We start from the raw sequence: 8,144 nt of genomic DNA, 5'->3' as shown, positions 1-8,144 counted from the left end.
TTTTTTTTTTTTAAGATTTTATTTATTTATTTGACAGAGAGAGACAGAGCGAGAGAGGGAACACAAGCAGGGGGAGTGGGAGAGGGAGAAGCAGGCTTCCCATGGAGCAGGGAGCCCAACACGGGGCTCGATCCCAGGACCCTGGGATCAGGACCCGAGCCGAAGGCAGACGCCTAACGACTGAGCCACCCAGGCGCCCCTAAACCACAGCCTTCTAATTCTGAGATGATAGTGGGGAACATCTGTTTACCAGTTAAATTCACTGTCACTTACATGAGGGAATACATTTAATGGACAAAGCATTAAGATCACTGAAGGATGACATGTTTTGTTTGCAGTAATGTGTGACCATGCAGCCTTTCCAGCCAGCACTCAGTTATGTCCAACACCACTGAATAGTCTGTGAGCCCCTCCCATTACATCAAACTTGCCTTGCAAGCCTCTGTGTGGCAAAGAAACCCAAGTTGCTCTGGATAATCCACGCTGCGATCCCAGGACCACAGAGCAAGTGGAACATTCTCCTTGGAGATATTTAATGCTGAGGAGCCACAGAATCTAAAACCATGAAACTAATAGTCTAATGACTTGGAGTTTTTATGGTTATTTCAATCATCATTTAAAAGAGATAGAGCTACAGAGAACTTTCCTAAACACCTTGACTAATAAACTGTCAGTGTTTAAACAACAATTACATTATGAAATGGAAATTAGCTGTTATGATCAAGCCATATGGCTAATATAATTGATTGGTTCATATTTTTAAGAAGATGGAAAGCACAACTCAAAGAATAACTGAATGGATTTTACAAAATTAACTAGAAGCGATAAGTTCTATTTTGTTGGACAGGTTGGGGTTTTTTATGTGAAGAACAGAGAAAAATTTTTTTTATTTCTGATTTTGAATGGGAACTCTGAATAAAAGAAATCAATGATTTGATTAAGTTAAAACCTCCTTGCACAAAATGGAAAACAAAATGGAAATTTGCACCTACATATGCAAAATAGATATACATATATATGGGGCAAAGAGACTTTAAAATGAGAAGGTAGGGGCGCCTGGGTGGCTCAGTCATTAAGCATCTGCCTTCGGCTCAGGTCATGATCCCAGGGTCCTGGGATTGAGCCTGCATCGGGCTCTCTGCTCAGCGGGAAGCCTGCTTCTCCCTCTCCCACTCCCCCTGCTTGTGTTCCCTCTCTTGCTGTCTTTCTCTCTGTCAAATAAATAAATAAAATATTTTTTTAAAAAAAAATAAATAAATAAAATAAAATGAGAAGCTATACAAATATTCACTTCCATAGCTGATAGCATGAGAAAAAATGGTTCTGGGTTTTCCCCCTATTTTGAAAGTACACTTCAGCATATTTGGAATAACTCTGCAGTTTTATCATGCTTTGACCATGTTTTATCTGCAGCCCTCCTCTAATACATGACAATTTCCTGCATTGATACTGGAGAAACTGAGATGTGTTTACAGGAAAATATCCCTGGGCCTGATGGAGACATGTCTTGAGTTTTCGAGTGGCAAATGGGGCACAGTTGTCCCTTCTCATAACTGAGTGTCCCGAACCCCCTCCCTTAAATTCATGTTAGCTGCAGGTTGGGATTGAACCTTTTCTTCTGTTGCTCTTTCAACCTCAATGAAAATAATCCCTAATCATTCTGTACTGAAAATATCTGTCCTTTGGGGTTTCTCTTCTTTGCTTAGGCTTTGTTTGAGGGTTATTGTTTGTGTTACTGTTTTTGTGAATGGTTGGCTCTATCCTCCTGGGTTGCCAGGGCAAAGTGCTTGGATATATATTATTTCTTTTAACTTTCACAAAGATCCTTTAAAGGAGGCATTATTATCATCATCCCCATTTTACAGATGAGGAAATTAAGAATCAGAGAGGTTAATGAATTTGCCCTTATACTTTATTTTCTGGTAGAGACCAGAAAGAAGACAGATAGATCACTTCTAAACCTGCATTATTTCCACTGGGTCATATGCAAAAAGAAATTTGCTCATTGCTTTTCTTTGCCCTTTGAACTGGGTTTCTGGAAGGTGGAAGTAGCTAATGTTACCTTAATGTTAAAAGAAAGAAAGAGAGAGAGGGAGGGAGGGGCGATGGGGAGATAGGGAGGGAAGAAAAAAGAGGTTTCACGGCAGAAAGAGCAGAAAGGGGACCTTGGATTATGGAAGTGAAAATGAATTTTTCTCAAGTCATTTAGGCCAAAGCCTGCTTGGCATTTTTTAAGCCCCTTGGACTACTTTTGACCCCCCGGATCCTGATCATCTGGGTCTCATCCTGCCTATGCGTTAGCACAGGAGACAGAGGATCTTGGGATTGCCCTGATGTGCGCATAAAGGGAAATGACATACGGCGGGCCTCCTATAAAGCACACTGCTTTCTGTGTGACGTGAAATAACTCATGAAGTCCTTATGACCCTTCTTTGAAGTAGGACTATCGCTCATCCCCATCCTACAGAGAAGGACACTGAGAAAAGTTAAGTAACTTGCCCAAGGTCTCACAGCAAGTAAATGGTGCAGGTGGAAATGGGGGCTCAGACTTGGCCAAGGGGAAGCCGGGGGCCAGTCTCAGGCCCACACTGTTTCCCTAGAGCCCTCCTTAGTGATGGCCTGGACTCAGTACAAGGATCTCAACGCAGCTATTAATGGTGGGGCAGATCGCTGAAAGAAGAAGGAGGGGGTGGGGAAGCGGGCCCAGGGACAGGCGCTTTTGCAGGGACTTGAGCTGCGATAGTCCAAACCCTCCTCTACCGATGAACTTTAGAAAAGCAGCTAGACAGAAAACCTGGGCGTCGCCAGAGTCCCAACTTCTAATGACCCTTTGCCCTGCTGTTGGGGACGCGTGCCCACCTACAACAACCGAGGTCCTTGGGGCTGTGTGAAGTTCAGGCACGGTAAGAAGAAACTTGGCCCCCACAAACACCGCTGGCACGTTATAAAAAGCCCCTCCAGAATGACGGCCCTCTGAAAAGGTGAGGCTCCCTTCTCCCCAGAGCAGTATCTGGGGAGCCAGCACTTTTCAGAAAATCTCCAGATGCGTCCGGGCATCCCCAGGGAAGCTTTTCTAGCCATCCGTCCCTGTCCCCGGATCTCAGGCCCGCAGGTCACAAGGAGGGCGCGTCCACCGCTGGAAACACTTTGGCGGCTCTGCCCGCCCAGCTCGCGGTGGGGCCCTGCCTGCCCCAGCGCCCCTTTCCAGCGAGGCCTGGCGGCTGCCGAAGCCACAGCCCCTCTCACTGAGTCTGGCCAATCCCGGGCTTCTCCGACCCTCGCCGCGCAACTGACTACGTCTGGCGGCTTGGAAAATCGCAGAGGCTGCGGGTCCAGGGCCGCTCCCAACAAGCCCTCGGCTTCCTCCGCGCGCGCGGCTGCGGGCCCTCCCTGAAGTCCCCTGGTTTGTGGGATTCGGTGCATCCATGACCTTCTTTAGCTTCTGTTTCTTCAAAGATAAACGGAGACGGAACCGAGAGTGGCCGTGAGACTAGGAATGACCATCGGGTCCGAAACAAACGTTTATTCTCCTTTCCTTTCTCTTAAAAACAAAACAAAAACAAAAACAAACAAACAAACAAACCTCTGGCCCTACAAGGTCACTAACGCTCAGGGCCAGAGTTGTGCGAGAGACTGAAAGCCCCCGTGGATTTTCGCCGGGGCCGCGAGTCTGGGAGCCCGTATAAGCCAGCAGGCGTGGTCCTGCTCCACGTCAGGGGTACCAGGATCGCGCCCGTGGTCCCGTCCCCATTCTGGGCCTGCGAGGCCGCAGTGGGTCAGGATCCGCTGGTCTGGGGAGAGTAGGGGCACCCAGGCGGCACTCTGCTGGTTCCAGGCTCTTGAACCCGCCGCATTGTGAGCTCCTCGCGGCGGGACCGGGCTCTGGCATCCTGACCCACGTGCGCCGGTTGGGGAATGTAGGATTCTCGGCAGGGCAGCTCGCCCCTTTTAGGGCCAAGTCCCTGAGCATCTGGACCTCTGCCCTTCCCCACCAGGCAGCCGACCCTATCCTCTCTAGCCTCAGAAACCGCGCGGGGAGCTCCGCGCTGGGGAGAGCTCAGGTTTGCACAGCAAGCCGAGGACAGAGGTCAGAAATACGGCGGGTCACCAACCACAAAGGCTGCTGGGACTCCGGAACCACAAGTGAGGTCTGCCACTGTTCAGTTTTCAAAGTGTTAAAGTTTCCAGTGCACATGGCTCATCAGGGTTCAATCTCCATGATAAACACCAATGATGTACTAAGAAGACACTTGCAGGTAGGACTTGGGTAAGACCAACTAGGAGTATGTCTGATTGCAGACTTTCAAGAGTCTAAGCAAGGCAGATATAGAGGCCCTTTTCCCATGTGGGAAAACTAAGGTTTTCGATAGAAGATTCCAGAAGCTTAAACCTGAACTTGTCTGGCACAACCAGTGGCCCCAGTCCCCTGGGCCAGCCGCTCTGCCTCACCTGGAACCCTTCCAACATCCCACTGGTTCCTATGGATTGCTTGCGTTGGGAGTCCCCACGTGCAGGCGGTCAGGGTCCGCATCAGGATGATTTCCCGGCGGGGTTGAAAGCGCCATTCCTCTCCTGGGCCCCCACTCCCACCCCTCACCTCGGACCACAGTGCTTTAAGAATATTGTCACTACACTTGATGCGAAGACCACCCATGAAGCAGTCAACACCAGCGCAGGCAGCCCAAAGGCTCTGTAGCCGTGGAGTCCCGCGCACCCCCAGACCAGCCCTGTGCAATCACCAAGAGGAGCCCTAGAACTGCCCATAAATTTCAAAATTGGCAACCGAGGCTCAGACCAGAAACTGACGTGCAGGGTTCACACACTTGAGTGTGTCCAAGCCAGATCTCCCGCCCAGCAGGCTTTCTCTTGTCTGCTCAGCCAGGGAAGACAGGAAAATTAACTACAATGAGTGTATTTCCTAAATGCTAACTATATGCCAAGCAGACTTTAAAGGGCTTTATTTCTCGTACAAGCTGCTCACACGAAACAATTTCTATTGCTATATGCATACCCATTTTATAGAAGAGAAAACTGAGATGCAGAGATCTATTGATTATTTACCTGAGCTCTAGCCAGGAGGAGTTGGATAACCTGCTGCTTTAATTTTAGAGGTTGGAATGCGGAGCGTGTTGGTGAAGGAGGTAGCATGTGGTCTGCAGGGCTCTACTGGGCTCCCTGATCCTTTAGTTCTCCCAGGTCACTCACCACCAAAATGTGGGAAGCATTTCCAGGGCCACTACTGGGGGTTGGGGGGAGAGGAGGAGGGAGGACTGAGCTGAGGACCTCCAACCTAGGGACAGATTCATCTCATCTGGATTCTAATCTTGGCTCTGGATGTTTTAGTTTCGTGACCTTGGGCGAGTTGTTTAACCACTCTCAGCTTCTGTCTTCTCAGCTATGAAACAGGAATGATGCAGAATGCAGGCAGGCAACTCCCTGTGAGGGTCAAACGAAGTAAGAGACTTACTTTTTCCTCTTCTTCCCTTAGGTTTCCTCGTGCCTAGCACAATGCCAGAGATGTAGAGAATGCGCAAGATAAGGCTTTTTTTCCTTTCCTTTTTGCTTTTCTGGAAGCAGAGCAGGCTGCACGTCACGCTCCCACTCCGCCTTGCCTGCTGCCGGGCTCTGCTCAGGCATGTCTCAGTAGAGCCTTCTCCCTTGACCTCAGGCCTGGACCAACTGACGCTCTGGGGTCTGGCCTTGGGGGCTCTGAGAGCAATGGCAAGGGAGGCTAGGGTGGCTCAGGAAAGGAGCAAGGCTGGTCTGCAGACTCACCACTCCTTCCTGTTAACCAGAACACCTAATAGGCAGAACTTGAAACTCTAGAGTGAGCCTCACACATACTAACTCAATCTTCCCAACAACCATTAGGGTAGGACTGTCCCTATTTTATGGATGAGGAAATTGAGGCACAAAATGGACCACTAACTTGCCTGTGGTCACACCACCAATTAATGACAGAGAAGGTATTCAAACCAGGAGGCAATACAGCCTCTCCCCTTGGGGAAATGGTGGCTGTGGGAGGGGAGGAGGCTAGTTAGAACCTGAGTCTGCAAGTTTCCCACAGCACCCTTAGGTCTGGAGGCTTATAGACCACAAGGCCCTGTGTCCCTACCCCTGCCTCCCGTCCTCCAAAACTACTTCCCAAAAGATCTGGAGCCCACTGCCTGAGACCAGCCTCCCAGCTGCCTCCCTCATCAATCTGTCAGAGACACTATTCTGTCACTGTCCTGGGTGCCTCTCTGGGACCAGGTCCCTCAACTCTGCAGGCTTGGGACTCTTTTCTCTGCTTGCAGATCTGGTCAAATTCCTGGGAAACCTCTGCCCTCCTTTCCTTCATCCCATTTCCTCTCCTCTAGAGACCTGAACGGCATAGAGGCTGTACAATCTCTGGTCCATCCCTTCTGCACTGGGTGGGAGTGTTTCTTGGCAGATCCAGAGGCAGTGGAGAACTGGGCTCTGAACGATGGATGTGGGGAGAAACCAGCCCAGGGAAGAACCAGTGCCCCTCCCACCCCTGCCCCTGCACAGCATGCCAGCTGGGGACTGCACCCCGCCAGACCCTGACAACAAGTCACTGCCTCAGGGGAGGCCCTCCATCCCTTGCCTCCTGACTAAAGGTGGCAGTTAAGGCAGACGTTTCCTGACCCCTGCTTTCCTCCCCCCAGAAATTGAACCTCTCTGGCCTTGCTGGCCCCGTCCCTGCTTGCCCTCCCATCAGCAGCCCTGGGAGCTTCAGGAGCCTTTGGCCTCTTCTCTCTGCTCCCTCATTTATTCATTCCTTCAATCAACAAATATTTATCGAGACTCTATTCTGCTCAAGGCTCTAGAGAACCTGAGCTAAAACCCAGTGCTTGCCCTCCCTCCTGCCCCATCGGAGTTCAGGCCACTGAGAGGAGAAAGCAGGAGTGGGGGCAGGGGGGAAGAAATCAAGGAAGGTCGCCAAAAGAGGTGACGTAAGGGTCCCTGGGAGTTGGGGGGGGCGCTGGAGAAGCTGATGGGGATGCCCCCGAATGGCCCCCTGGACCTCGCCTCCTCATGGCCTCCCTCAGGACAGCCTGGTGGTCAGAGAGGCAGCCGGCGGGGCTTGGAGCCTGGCTGAGCACTTTCCTGCCCTGGTCGCTTCTCCCGCCCCTGGGAGTCTCCTGCAGCTCGGCCCCCAGAGCTCTGTCCGCGACACACTCAGAGGTGGCCTGGCCGCTGGCCTCCCCTCACCACTCCTGGGCCCGTGCATCTGAGCGGTGGCGATCCGCTTCTCCAAAGCGCCCACCCCCGCCCCGAGGTGACCTGGACAGTCAGCGGGGCTGAGAAGCCCAGGCGAAGGCCTGCGGTGTGGGGGAGGGAGAGTCATGGCGGCGAAGGCCGGGCGCAAACGGTCGCGGCCCGCACTGCAGCCTTTACACTTTCCCCCCTGGTCCCCATCTTCTGGCTTCTTGCCTGCGTGGCGCCCGTTTGGAAACCGCAGGGAACACGCCTCCCCCAGTTCCGCCCGCGGCGGCGAACACCTCCTAGTTCGTCCTGCCGCGGTTGCGACCCCCTCCCGGGGAGGGCGGGGAGCAGCGGGGACCACTGGGGCGTCCCGCTGCGGCGGCTGCGGAGCCCCGCGCCCTTGCGGAGCGTAGACGCGACCTGTCCCCAGCCCCCCCACCCCCGCCCCCACCCCGGCGCCCAGCTTCACTCGCACCGCCCGCTGCCCTCGCAGAAACGCCGGCCGCCCTTACGTGCCCTTTCACCCGGTCTTCTGCACCGAGCGCGGAACGGAGGGGGCACCTCCCGGCTGCCGGTCCTCTAGCTGGGCGCCCGGCCAGGGCTGAACGTGAGAAAGCAGAACCCCTTCGCGGGGTCGAAGCCGCGATCCGGGCAGCCCTTCAAGAAGCTGACCCGCCCAAAGGAGGCAAGGACCTGCCTGGGAGAGGCTCCAAGAGAGGGTCGTGAGTGGTGGGGGGTAGCCCACCCCACCGCCCACCGGCTCTGCAGCCCGGCCTGCCTACATCCCAGCCTCAGCCTTCTGCCGGCTCGAGAGGGCCAGGGCCCTTCCTGTTCGGTCAACACAAATACAGATCTACCGGATGGGTACCCCCCATTCGGAGGGCAGCTCCCGAGCACCGGAGCTGCCCGTGCCACCCTTTGAGGGCCAGCCTTCT

Source organism: Mirounga leonina, unplaced genomic scaffold (assembly GCF_011800145.1).
Source record: "Mirounga leonina isolate KUSES-001 unplaced genomic scaffold, KU_Mleo_1.0 Mir_151, whole genome shotgun sequence".
Taxonomy (NCBI): Eukaryota; Metazoa; Chordata; class Mammalia; order Carnivora; family Phocidae; genus Mirounga; species Mirounga leonina.
The sequence above is the reverse complement of the archived record's forward strand: the minus strand, read 5'-3'. Positions refer to the sequence as shown.